Source organism: Prosopis cineraria, unplaced genomic scaffold, assembly GCF_029017545.1.
Source record: "Prosopis cineraria cultivar Desert tree isolate PC_DT_omini unplaced genomic scaffold, ASM2901754v1 PC3, whole genome shotgun sequence".
NCBI classification, from domain to species: domain Eukaryota; kingdom Viridiplantae; phylum Streptophyta; class Magnoliopsida; order Fabales; family Fabaceae; genus Prosopis; species Prosopis cineraria.
In genome coordinates this window covers 15017484-15032381 of record NW_026555334.1, presented here as the reverse complement: position 1 = coordinate 15032381, position 14898 = coordinate 15017484, and the positions used below count along the sequence as shown (strand labels likewise).

The following is a 14898-nucleotide window of genomic DNA, read 5'->3' as shown; positions in this document are numbered from 1 at the left end:
CTCATAATCTGATTCTGAGTTAAGTCCTCCCTTGTAAATTATTAAATATTCTTCATTTTATTATTATCATTTTTTTAAAAAACACGTGAATAAAAAAGGATGATTAAAATAACTTTAAAACCATATTAACTTAGCACAATTAACTTTATGTAACCATTCTTACGAATGGATGTTATGGAGTGCTTAACACCTTCGCTATACTCTTTGACTCTTAAACCTATTTTTGATTTCGCAGACTATCCTTATCTCTTTTTAAATAATTTTTCAAGATTTTCCTTAAAATTTTAGTGGCAACTTCTATTTTGCCAGTTTTTGCTTCGAAGGCTAGAACCTTCGCTTGCCTTAGCTGTCTGTGTCGCATTCTTGGGTGCGACGGTGGTGAACTATTGTAATAATCTAAAACTTTCAACCAATTTCATCCTATAAAAATAGTAATTAGTCAAAGTTTAACTTTTAAAATATCTATCATGATATAAAATGTTTATCATGATAAAAAAGATTAAAAGATAATTTTACAAATTTTATCGTGATAATACAATATTCATCATCATAAAAAAAAATAAAAGTTATTATTTTAAAATTCTACTATAGTAGAAAAAATCTACCATAATAATCATGAATTAAAATAGCTTTTTAAAGACTTTTATGGTAGAAAGGATTTTCTATGACAATAAAGTCATTCCTGAAGTCAACTATTATGGTAGAAAAGAATGTATTATAATAGAAAGAATTAAATACATTAATTTATACCTATCATGGTAATTTAGGTAGAAACTAAATTAGTCAAATGTGAACCAAATGAAATCCAATTCAAAACAAGTGTTGATAGTGAAACACGGTTCCCATGAGCTAAATTGTCCAAAAACGAGTTTATATAAGGGTAAAAGAATAAAATGGACCATTCTAGAAATGAAATAAATCAAAAGGGGATATCTAAAAATTATGATTCATTCACCATGGCCAATGCTACTAGTGTTGTGGCAAACGACATGGAGGAAGTGATCATCAGAAGGGGTGTAACATTCTTCTTACTACCTTAACACTTAGCCAAAACTTCTATGATAAGTATGAATTAAACCATATGATTATCAAATTATGGTTGTAGACTCTAACCAGTTATTAAAAGACTAACTAGCCATAATAAAAAGAAAAAGACAAATTAAAGGTCTATTATAATTTAAAAGGTTTCAAAACAAATATTAGAATACTCACTTCACAATTCAACAATAACTTCATTTGAAAATATAAACCTTTCAAAGTTGAGATCCTAAATTTAATAACTTGAACTTTGAAATCAAATATAAACTAATTTAAAGCAAAGTAAAGACATATAAGGAAGTATGAAAATCATACCACATAAGATAAAAAATCAATTTAGGGTCAAATGAGCCAAAATAACATTTTTAGCACAATAAGCTTCTATATAATGCAGATATGCTATGGCATAAGGCATAGCAAACACACTTCAACGAAGTTTGGAATTACAACTTGGCATAACATTTTACGTTAAGGTGTGAAATGCAAAACCCATGACAGCAAATCTTCTAACCAAACTTCTAATGTGTCCTAAATCTTTGTTCGACATTCGATTAAGATGATCTAAATATCTACAAAAAGCTCATTCAGTGAACTAGCTAATGGCATAGTCTCATTTACAAATTCTATTATATCAAAAATCTAGACACTCATAACCAAAACTAATACTTTCTCACATTTTTCAACTTTGAAAGTGTCCAAAATCTAACCCAAGTGCCATTAGCTTACATAACCACATAGACCACATACACAATACACATATATATATATACCAAAAATCATATTTTTTCTCATCAACCCCTAATTCATTAAAAGCAAAGAGGGAGGCATTTTGACATCAAATTTTACAATCTTTAATTACAATCATCTTAATCTCAAAAGTCATACTTGCACCAATATTTTAGGCCTTACCCAAACTTCTCAAATCATAACACACCATTTTAGCGCCCAAAAATACAACTAATCAGCATAAACAATTAAATTGTGCAAGAAATATAAAAATATACATTTTATCAGTTGGCATTATCATATTAGTTACACATATATGTAAACGAAAATAAAAAAGGCCTACATTAGGAAATAAGGTTCCTAAACCTCTTATGCTTTCCCTTTATCCAGACTTGAGCTAGCGCTTGTAAAATGTTAAATGAGGGGTGAGTACAATCGCTCAATAACTAAGGTACATCAAATATATACTAATGCATGTTAATCAATCATAATAATGAAAATGACATATTTAAATGAAACATATTCACAAATTAAACCACCCAATTCGTATAGTCACCAAACTAAGAATCATCTTTATTGGGCTTCATCTGCTTTAAGCCTAGTAGTGATTGTCAATCTCAACGTCATTTTGTTTGGACAGGTATATTTTTGAAAAAAATATTTATTTATAAAAGAAAAAGGGGGGAAGGTTTTCTTTTGTAAAAAAATATGATAGAAATCAGATTCGTTACATTTTTAGTATTAGAGCTATATGTTTTATGGTATGATAGCATCTTAAAAATTTCACTTAGTAGTCATGGCAATTGTATAAAATGTGTACTTTCCTGTGTATTAGGACTTGCTTGGATTATCCTAACTTAAATATATTTATTAAACATGGTTCTTGTTGTAATATTTGACAAATAAGAGAGATAGTTATGACCAACAGAAAAAATAATGCCCTTAAACCACCCCTAAATGATGATAATAAGGCACTTCTCAAGGAAATAAGGGATTTACTTATCAGTATAGATCATTGGGTTAGAAGAAATGAAGATGAAATTGGGAACCTAAGGAATAGGGATAGGCGTGAGACTACTCAACTAGGGCGAGAGAAAGATTTTGGTAGGGATGAAGGACAAAGTAAGCAACATTCATGGGGGATTCCTATTAATATAAGAGCAAGCAGTAGTGAAAATCCTTCCTATCAGCTCTATCATAAATCACGAAGATTTGGGAGAGTTTTAGAAAATTTAACCCACTTACTGTTGAAGGAAGGCTTAATACAGTTGAGGCTAAAGAGTGGATAGACCAATTGGAAACTATTTTTTGGGTTTTAGTTTGTACTTCTAAATAAAAAGTGATGATAGCTGAGCAGTTATTGTAAAAGGCAGCCAAGAAATGGTGGGATGGCATTCGTCCAGCTGAGGATGGGGTTGTGACTTGGGAAGAGTTTAAGGAGCAATTCTTCGAGTACTACTTTCCAATTGCTTTAAAAAATGAAAAAGAGGCTGAGTTCTATGCCTTACAGCAGGGAAATATGAATGAGGAAAATTTTATAGCTTATTTAAAAATTTACTTGAAATATTGTATTATGCAAACCTAAGTCAATTGTTACTTGTTTTTATATTTGATTTATTGATTTAAATTGTATTGGGTGGTTGTAACCCAACTACAGTTGTAGATGTGTATTAGTAGTACCAAAAATGGTTTTGTTTTATTTGAAAATGTTGATTGGTGGTTGTAAGATTTTAAAATGCATAACTATTTCTATTTTTTTTATTCTATTATGTTCATCATATTCTCAATTCTAAAAGGAATTCTTTAGGCCTTTCACACTTATTTTGTTTTTTAATTACTTGGGATCCCAAATTTTAAAAATAATAATTTAAGAAATTTAAATTCTATTTACTATGATGGTATTTATTTATCTACCTTAATCTTTTCTACCATGATAGTATTTTAAATTATAAAATTGTTTCAAAAAAAATTTAGAATTAGCTAACTTCTGTTTACTATGATAGACACTTTTCTTCCATAGTTGAGTTAAATTGTTTTGAAAAAAATTTCAAGGTGTTACGTAAAGCATTTTGAGGACATTTCACACGTGTGTCCCTCTTTCATTCACGCATAATTTAGAAGGTTCTACTGCAAAGAAATTCATAAGGTTGTAACTCTCTCGATACAACTTCAAATCTAACAAACTATATATTATTGAAAAGCTATTGAAATCTAGTTTTCAGTAAAAGAATTTCACACTTAAATTCAATGTAAATTTTGATATATGAAAAAAGGCGTGAACAAAGGTCGACTTTAAATGTTATGTAGAATCAATATCTTAATACTCAAATTCTAAAATTCATATATTTCTCAATAGAACTCCATTTGGACTAAATTAAATAAACTATTATTGAAAATTTGTTGAAGTCTATTTTCAAATAAGATATTTTTCACATCAAAATGATCTATGTAATGAGAGATATGACTAAAAATATGACATCAAATCTAATTTTCTCCACAATTCTCATTTTAAAGCTTAGACTTTGTGTTCATAAATTTTTCAACTTAACTCCCTTTTGAGTAAATAGAAAACTCTATGAAGTTTCTAATCAAAATATTTCAAACTCTGTGAGATATATGTGATCAAAGATGAAAACATGATTATAAAAAATTATCTCACTCTTTCTCTTAAGGGCTGAAATGCATGTTTTGATTTAAAATATCTTAAGCCAATATTGCATATCTAAATCAATAAGTTTAACATAAAAGACTTCCAGTCAAATGATATTATACCTATCAAGTCCAACGCTTTCAAGATGCATCCAAATTTGTATGAAAGTCTTCAACCTTTTTAAACTCTTCTTGGATCATTCTTCTTTTTTTGTTCTCTCATTTTGAGTGTGGCATGCATGCTAATGATGTCTTTGATTTCTTCCTCTTCATGCTCACTCTCATCTTTACTTTGAACAACCTTAAATGATATATCATGAATAAAATAGTTAGTCTAAGTATTAATATGCATATAAGTATAGGTAAGAAGATTATGGTACTATATATATAGTTAACTAATCTATATTTGCGACTATCAAAACTTAAGCTAAACATAATATCACAAGCCATTAGGTCCAACAAATTAATTTTAGATGCATATGATAATTATAAATTTTTATATCCAGTTTATACATATATTTTAAGAATAGCCTCAATCACAAAAGTACTAACCTTGTGGCTAAACACAAACTCATACCATCATATATAATCACAAATGCACATATCGAGGTCATAACAATATCAATCATGTGTCCTAAACAAAAAACACTAGACCATTATAATAGCAACCATGTGGTCGAAAATAGAAATGCATGATAAAAGCTAACCTTACACCCTCCTTTTATCTCTAACATGAAACTAGTGGCTATTAAGTGAATACATCTATAACTTAGACTAACCAAGCCTTCCACTCATAAGGAGCTGCCTAGCCAGGGCTACCTTACTTACTTGTGATCCCTAATGTCTCTCAATACTAATAACCATTAGGTGTTGTAACCCTAAGCCAACTTCCTTATAGGGTCTCCCTTATTAAATCACATTAAACTCCATAATTAGGGTAACCAAGGGATTAACCTTCAAAGAATTACTAAAGTTGTAAAATTACATAAAAGGAAAAATTTTCAAATCATATACAATGGGATCCCAAAACTCAACTTTCAATCTCAAACAATACTTATAATGCTCAAATTAGAGTTTCAAAGTGATGCGAAAACTTAGAAAACAAATGGGACCCATCATGATGAGTTTTAAAACTCAAAACTGAATTTTGTACAGAAAAACATGATGTGTGCCATGGTTTATGACATATGCGCCACGGCTCATCCTTCTCTGTGCCATGCGCTGCATCATATTGCACGAAAATGACAGCATCAGTTGTTGTCATTTAACAGCACAGGGAGCAAACTTTTAATGTGTCCCAAATCTCTGTCCAACGTCCGATTGAGGTGGTTCTGATGTCTACATAGAGATTTCTCCCAACTCTAGCTAATAGCACTAGTTTCACACTCAAATTATTTTTCTATAAAAAGTTGGACACTAAAACCTATTTTTACCAGTTTTCACGCAAAACACAAAACCTTGGTATCCTAACTCAACCTCAAGTGCCAAAAACCTACACCGACTCTCTGACCAGACTCAGTGAACTCTAGCAAACTCATGTAATGCACCACACACAACTAAAAATACATTTCTCAAGATCACCACTCAATCTCAAATTTCACAAAATTTAAAGGGGAGGAAATTCATATATAAAATCATCATTTTCATTTCAAATCTTTCAAAATACACCTATTTCTACTTGCACAAATATTTTAACCCTATCCATAGTTTACAATCAAAACTCACTAACTTGAGGCACAAAATACACAAGTTGTACATAAAGCTAATGCAAGTAGTATAAAATAATAACATATAATCCTAGTTGGTAATTGTATGAATGTTTACACATAAAAACAACAAAAAAAGGCATACAGAAAGGATTACTCTACAATCCTAAGCCTCTGTGTGTTTTTCCTAACTCAGATCCAATGAGCTAGGCCTTGAAAATATTGAGAATTAAAGGGTGAGTATAACCACTAATAACCAAGTTTTACCTAATCTATACAATTTCATATTAATTGTAAACATATGCAAATAGGCTAAAACAACATTTCAACACATACGGTGAACTTGGCCACAGTTCATAATATTAACAACTATGTGACTGGGCCTAAAATACATGTACAACAATAGCAACAAGCCTTTATCCCACTAGGTGGGGTTGGCTATATAGATTACAAGACTCCATTGTGTTCTATTATTTGCCAAGCTTTTAGAAATATTATTAATTAAGATATCGCGTTTAACAACTTTTAAGAGTGTTCTCTTAGGCCTTCCTCTACCCCTCTTAATAGGACTCAAAGTTATATATTTTACTCTTCTCACTGGTGTCTCCTATGGTCTTCTTTGTACATTTTCAATCACAACACACAATATGATCAACTATGCATCCTTAACACATACCGGACCACATATTAACAACTATGTGGCTGGATTTATATGCATGATTATATAACAACCTTATAACCTCCTGTTACCTCTAACATGAAACCAGTAGCTATCATGTGGCTACGTCCATCACGGACTAATCCAGCCTTCCACTTATAAAGAGCTATAAGGCTAGGGTTAACTCACTCACTTATGTAATCCGATTTTCCCTAATCTAACAACCGTGGGGTGTTGTACCCTTAATCTAACCTCCTCACGACTGATGGAGACTAGTTAGGTGTGAATCCCTTATAGAACAAGTGGGACAGTCTTAAATCAACTATAGGACAAGGGCTACCTCTCGATTCCAACAACTAGTGCCAAAGCAAGTTCTTAATTCCAACGATCATTGCTAGTACCACATGGATTTAAATCAATCTACCCTTCTCCTTAGGCAAACTCTCGCTAATGGTCATACTATGCACAATTTACACATAATATGCATTTACAACAACCAATTCTTAGCATATAAATTCACATACTCATACTCAAATACTCCATATGCTTAACACATTACATATCACAATTCTCCACCCACAATAACATGCCTTAATTAAATTCATAATTCACAAATGAGTGGCATGATGAAGGTTTTCCTTTCCAAAACCATTTCACAAGTTAAACATATTGCAAATATACATCATTAAATTAAATCCTTAACCACATTTCACAAACACAATTAACAACATTCAACTATAAAGATTAGGTTTCCCTCAATTACCTTAAACTTTTGAGAGGTCAAAGGTTTACCCCTCACATAAAATACTTCCAAGGCTTCTCACAAGCTTGAATGGTGCCAAATCAAACCTCACTACATTCATAACACAAGAATACCATCATTATCTCATTTTTAAGGATTTACCTATTCCAAACTCTACTTATCTATTCTATCAATCTTATAAATTACTACCTATTCATACACAATGGGTTCATTAGGTTTTATTGACTCATTACCATAAATAAGTCATTAAATCACCATTAATGGTCCACCAATGCTTCCAACAACCATATTTATGTTAATTTCGGATATTTATTACTCCTATGCACCAACTACTTCAAAAATCATTCATATTGTGTTTCAATACCTTAAACAACTCCCATTATACCCATTTTATCCAATGGAATCAGACCCATTCTCCTATGGATCAAAAATAAACTTTTTAACTCCAACCCTAACTTAAATCTTCATAAATGAGGGAGAGAAAGGAAGAAGAAGGCATAGATTGCTTACCTTGGGTGTTTGGAAGCTTCAATTTATCACCAATATGCTCCAACAACATGCCCTAGTAGAGCTTTGGTTGAGTTTTTCATTTTCTTTCTCTCCTCTTCTTTGGATTTTCACATAAAAATGAACTGATAAAGTCAAATTTTTGATCGTGCACCACGGCACACGTAGCTCTCCATCACGGTGCATGGGACAGAGAGGTCATTACATTTGAATCTACCCCTATGCGCTGTGGCAGATTGACTACACGCCGCGGCATGTGGCACAGAAGGCATTTCTTCACTTTTTCTTCCTCTTTCCTTGCTCAGGTGGCCCACCAATAATTCAGACCCACTTCTAAGGCAAAAATCATAACAATTTACATAAATTAAACCCCTCTAGCCACACATCTTATTAACTCAACAACCATACTTATTAGGTCAAATAATCATGATTAAATTTTCTCAGATCTTACACTCCTCATGAACCAATAAAGACTAATTAAGTTGGGTAAAATCATTCTAAGGTCCCATGGAAGTATTGAAAATATGCTGAAATCCCATAAATTCATCAAATAGCTGTCAGATCCCTAGGGACTTAAGGGTGAATAAGTATGAAAATGAAATTACTGATTTGTCTTCCACTATTAAAAAGGAAATTTTGCTCGAATGCATATCTCATAAAACCCATGATCAGCGATACTAAAGATTTGATGCATATCCATGATTGTTGATCATGGTAGGATAATTTTCACTTCCTTATATCTATGATTACCACCCTTATCTTCATCTAAGTGAGGTAGGAGTGTTCATCCATGACTGTAGTATTTCATCAATAGAAAACAATACAGTGATTGTTAAGCGAGTAAATGATTTCTTATACGTTAATGATTTCATTATTGTTTAAAGGTAGGATAATGCTTTCTGGGTATACCTGCAATCATTTAATTTGCATAGCTAATAGGTATGGACTTATCTGGTGCAACATTAATATGTTGAAAAATATTTGATACGAATAACTCTACATGTTATCAATAGTATATTCTTGTGTTGTCAATATGTTATGGATAGTTGTAGATACATTGTATTGTGCAACATGACTTGTAAGAATGCTTATACTACTAGAAAACATGTATTATGTTATGTTTTTTCATATAGGGGACATTTTATATATTATTTTCAAGCATGTGATGCAAACTTATTTTGTTAAAAAATCTCTATTATGAAACAACACTACATCTTGTCAATAATGGATGAATGTGTTGTCATTATGCTTTGTGTAGTTGTCAATACACTGTGTGTGGTGTAGGTTGACCTGTAAGATGGCAAGTTCTTCTAGAGAACATATATTATGTTTTTTTCATATAGGAGACATTTTCAAAATTATGACCGAGGAAGTATGCAATATGTTGGGGGGAGTATTAGAACAAGAACAATAAAGGAACGAACAACGTATAAATAGTTGAAAAGAATGATATCATCAAATGAGTAGCACATACATGCTCTTGTTTAGCATGGCAAATGAGTGGAATACCTTGTGCACATGCATGTATAGTAATCAAGCTAGTTTATGGTAATGTGTACAATTTTATGGATGAATGTTACAAGTTTATCGCTCAACAGAAGATATATGCCAACAACATGAGGCCGGTAGCCATACATGACTGTCCATGTCCATAAGCATTTACGGTGATAAATTTATTAACCCAAACTTGCTTGAAGTTACCAATGACTATAAGGCTTTCAGGTAGGCTAAAGTGTTAAAAAAGGGAATCTCAAATCTAAAACAAAAGGGTTTATCATTGTGCAAGATGCCATGAGACTAGTCATACCTCCAAGACTTGCAAAAATCCTAATCCATGCTAGAAAATATCAAAGACAACTGTACTTTTTTGTTTATATATCTGGAATTTATTTTTTTATTTATTACACCTAATATATGAGCACTTGTCAATGAAGTGATAACTTGTAGTCAATGGCCATGGCAAGTAGTCAATCGGTTCTTATAATTGGTTGATTTTTAAAGGGAATTATTATACCTAATGTATCAGCACTTGTTAATGAAAAATGCATAGCTTGTCAATATAATGATAACTTGTGGTCAATAGCCAATGACAAGTAGTCAACAAGTTCTTGTAACTAGTTGATTTTTAAAGGAAATAACAGCACCTAATGTATTAACACTTGTTAATGGCGAGTGTATAGCTTGTCAATATAATGATAACTTGCGGTCAATGGCAAGTGGTCAATAAGTTCTTATAACTAGTTGATTTTTATAGAAAATAACAGTACTTAATGTATGAGCACTTGCCAATAGAGAATTCATAGCTTGTTAATATAGTGATAACTACTTCTCAATTGCCAACAGTAAATAATCAATAGGTTCTTGTAACTTATTAATTTTTAAAGGGAATAACAGAACATAATGTATCAGCACCTGTCAATGGTGAATGCATAGCTTGTCAATATAGTAATAACCACGTGTCAATTACCAACGGCAAGTAATCAATAGGTTCTTATAGTTTGTTGATTTTAAAAGGGAATAACAACACCTAATGTATCAGCACTAGTCAATAGTGAATGCATAGCTTATCAATAAAGTAAAAACCACTTATCAACTATAGTTGGCTACTTGTAAACATTTAATTAATAAAATAAACTATTTTCCACATTTACAAACTTGTAATCATCATTTATAATAACATTGTCTAAGTTAACTGCATGAAATGGGCTAACTATATAAAAGGACATGATTATCAATAAAGTTATATCCTAAAGTTCTATCAATGATCTTTTATCTCCTCTTCTTCCTTTCTTGGGATCTTTCTAACAAGGGCATGGCTTTGTGCTCCTTCATGTTGTTACAATGACTCAACAGCCACCACAGGAATTCTATCTTCTTCCTATAGAGGTCATCCTGCACCATAAGTTAGTCTTATAAAGTATAATAGGAATTTTTTAACAAAACAAGCTTGTATCAAATGCTTGAGAATAATATATAAAACATCTCCTATATGAAAAAAAATAACATAATACATGTTTTCCAATAGTATAAGCATTCTTACAAGTCATCCTACACAATATAGTGTATCGACAACTATCTATGGCATATTGACAACACAAGAATACATTATTGACAACATGTAAAGTTATTCATATCAGATATTTTTCAACGTATTAATGTTGCACCAAATAAATCCATACCCATTAGCTATGCAAATCAAATGATCACAGGTATACCCAGAAAGCATTATCCTACCCTTAAACAATAATAAAATCATTAACGCATAAGAAATCATTTACTCACTCAACAATCACTGTATTATTTTTTGTTGATGAAATACTATAATCGTAGATGAATACTCCCACCTTGCTTAGATGAAGACAAGGGCAATAATCATAGATATGATGAAGTGAAAATTACCCTATTGTGATCAACAATCATAAATATGCATCAATCTTCAGTATCGCTGATCATGGGTTTTGTGAGATATGTGTTCAAGCAAAATTTCCTTTTTAATAGTAGAAGACAAATCAGTAATTTTATTTTCATACTTATTCACCCTTAAGTCCTTGGGGATCTGGCAGCTATTTGATGAATTTATGAGACTTCGGTGTATTTTGAATGCTGCCATAGGACCTTAGAATGATTTGCCTAATTAAGTTTGAATCTCCCAAAGAATAAGTAGGATAGTCTCTAATCACTACTTGCTCTCTAGATTAGGGCAAATCGTGCCTATAGCTTTAAAGATTTACCATTCCGACCAATCATAAAGTACTAGTTTAGTTTTAGAGAATATTTTTATTACTATAAGGTAAGAAATCAACTTCTTAAAACTTTCCAATTCAATTTTTGACTAGTTAAAATTAAGAGAAAACTGGGTAGAATCGGAGGTTAAGGCAGTACGAGACTTACTCGATATGTAATAGGACAAAAATGTCATTTTTTTCTTTTAAAAAACCAAAACCCTAGCAGAGGTCCTCCTCTCCCTCACGCCTAACTCTTTTCTTTGCTTCTTCTTCTATTTTCATGAGTTAAACACGTTCTTACTTATATGAGTTTTGTACCATGTGCCACGGCGTATCCATTCTCCACCGCAACGCGTGGCACAAAAAGGGAAATCATCACTATGTTTACATGCTCTGCTTTAGGATTCCACTCTTCTGCTCATATCTGTTCACATAGCACCCCAAATAAGCAATACAACACTTCACAATTCAAAACCCTAATCCCACATTAAATCACTAATTCAATTTCATAATCAGTCATTAATACAGGATTAGAAATTTGAGAGGTTACATAAAGCCTCCTAAACTCTTCTATTTTGTATAATTTATAGAATATTGTGAACTAAGGATTATTTTGCATTGTAGGTGCACTAAAATGGATTTTTTTAATTGAATTTTGTATTGTAGGCCTTAGAAAGTGTGTATAGAAATTTGATTAATTCTTATAGGGTCAAAATACTAGTACAAATATATAAATGATATATATATTATTTATTTGTGAGCTTATTGATTTAATACAAATGCCTAACCTCCCTTGTTGTTTTTCTTTTAAGGGGTTGAGGCTTGAAAATGAGTGTTTTCTATTGTATTATGAATGTGGTGTGTTGCACTGGTAGTCCTAAATTTATTAAGTATGATTTAGGTGATAATTATAGTATTGGCACTTGAATATGGGTTTTGAACACCCTTTGATAGGGAAATGTGTGAACAATTTTATAAATGGTTTGGGTATCCAACTCCTTTGTGTGAAATCTTTCAGAAATAAAACTTATGTCATTAGATAGTTTGTTAAGTGTGCTTTCTATTGGCACCTAGAACGTTTCAATTGGATGGAGAAATAGGGCACATTGGAAATCTACCCCTATTATTAATATGTGCAATGCATCACGACACATGGCACAGTAAGAAATATGTCGTTGCACGCTCCCCTATTTTATGTTAAGTTGATGTTTTCAATAAAAATGCAGTGTTTGTGAATCTTCTTAGTATCTCGTGCTTTCGTATTTACACTACACTCTACTTTTTGTTTGTGAAATGATATTAGAGCAATATTTCAAGCCCAAAAACTTGGGATTCCGCTATAAATATTTCAAACTTGAAAATCCTGATAAGGATAATCATTTGATTACCTCGGTTTAGTATTAATTGCAAATTAATTAGGGTGACCTTACAAAAAACATCACATTGACCATGCACACAATAATTCTCTAGTTGGATTACAGCCACCCAATATAACTATCATGAAAGTTTCAACATAACTTGCCATAAAATGGCATTTTACATTAAACATATATTTAATATTTTGAACATAGCAAAATAAGGCCTTGAATGTCAAAAACCAACTTATAGCAACTATATACAAGTTAATCAAAATATGGAGTTATAAATGCTTAATTACACAAAGTAAGCCCTATGGTTAGCAAAGTATAGTTGAACAAACAAAAAAAGGCCTAACAAAATAAATGGCGTTCCATACACTAGTACTATGGCTTTGGTACTTCTTTAGCCAAACCATTTCCTATAAAAATGTTAACAACAAGAAATGAGATACAAAGGTTTTAGTAACCAATACTAATATGCTGTAATGTATGTGATGTAACTAATCATACGATTGTTAAATAGGTATACAAAACATGTTTCCAAACAATTTATATCCAAACAAACCAAACAAAAATGTATGGCTAACACTTTATATCCTCCTTACTCTCGAGACCAAAGTCTATACTTGGAATCAACCTTACTTAATCAAAAGTAAGTTTGTCTAAACTACAAGTCACTCATTGATCAAATGAAGGCGAACAATGTAGCACCCAAACAAAGTCCGAACTAGAAATCCCCAAGCATCATTTTCAAACCTAACAAGTCATGTGGATAATATTTCCAAACAAGAACAAATTTGAACAAGTAGTATCATGCTTCCAAACAATTATTTTCATACTAAACATTTTCATATAGAAATTTCATCCCACTTAGCAATACAATTTTCCAAGAAACAATATACATTTCCAAACATATATTTTTTTAAGTAACATTTATTTTCAATAAAATCTCATACAATCAATTACAAAGCACATACCATAACAAATTAGCAAAGGTCACCTTTATTCCTTACAAGTAAATTTTCTAGACAAGTGATCTGTAATGTCTACCTTGATATTACCAAAACAATATTTTAACAACACTGCTATGGTAACCAGGATAATTAAATTCCTTATATAAAGTTATCACAACATAAGGATTTTAGAAAAGGATTTTTAAAAATTAGGTCCCAAGAAAAACCCTTTTGACAAGATGGTTGAGCTAAGACCATGGTTTAAAATGAGTTAAACAAAATAGCGGAAGCATAGAAATCATATGTAACTCTTAAATGTATTAGATGGGAATTCTTGAAAATTCTAAAAAAATAGACATCTATAGTGGTGCAGGCATCACCTGCTGTGATGGATGGCAGAGAGGAACTATGTTCCTCTCTGTGCAGTGTCCATGGTGCATTTTCCTTGCACAGTGGTGTACTCCTATTGTCATGATAGTTCTAGTATCATGACAATTCCTCCAATCAACTTCCAAAGTGCGTCATTTTACCATTAGATATTCGATTTGAACAATTTAAGTGTTCACACGTTGCTCATAAAGCCTTCTAGCTATTGGTACAAATCTCACATTCAAACACTCAGTCATTTAAAAGTTGGACACTTGAACACAAATTTGTCCATTTTCCTTCCAAAACACACATAAAGGTGTCCAAATCCACCAACCTAGTACCAACAGCCTTAGAACTACTTAGACCAATTCAAATAGATCACACACAATCTAATAGACCAATTATACCACAACAACAACAACAACCTATACATAATTTGACCATCA

The 14898-nt window shown here is 31.6% G+C and overlaps 1 protein-coding gene across 1 annotated transcript in view; it reads right to left on the bottom strand.

Annotated features, from left to right (window-relative positions):
- Nucleotides 1-3465: 3465 nt before the first annotated feature.
- Nucleotides 3466-14898, bottom strand: part of LOC129304685 (protein CHUP1, chloroplastic) — a 35872-nt gene continuing 24439 nt past the window's right edge. The window contains exon 7 of the mRNA XM_054944434.1: nucleotides 3466-3478. The gene's annotated coding sequence lies outside the window, so the exon portion shown is untranslated. The remainder of the gene's footprint in view (nucleotides 3479-14898) is intronic.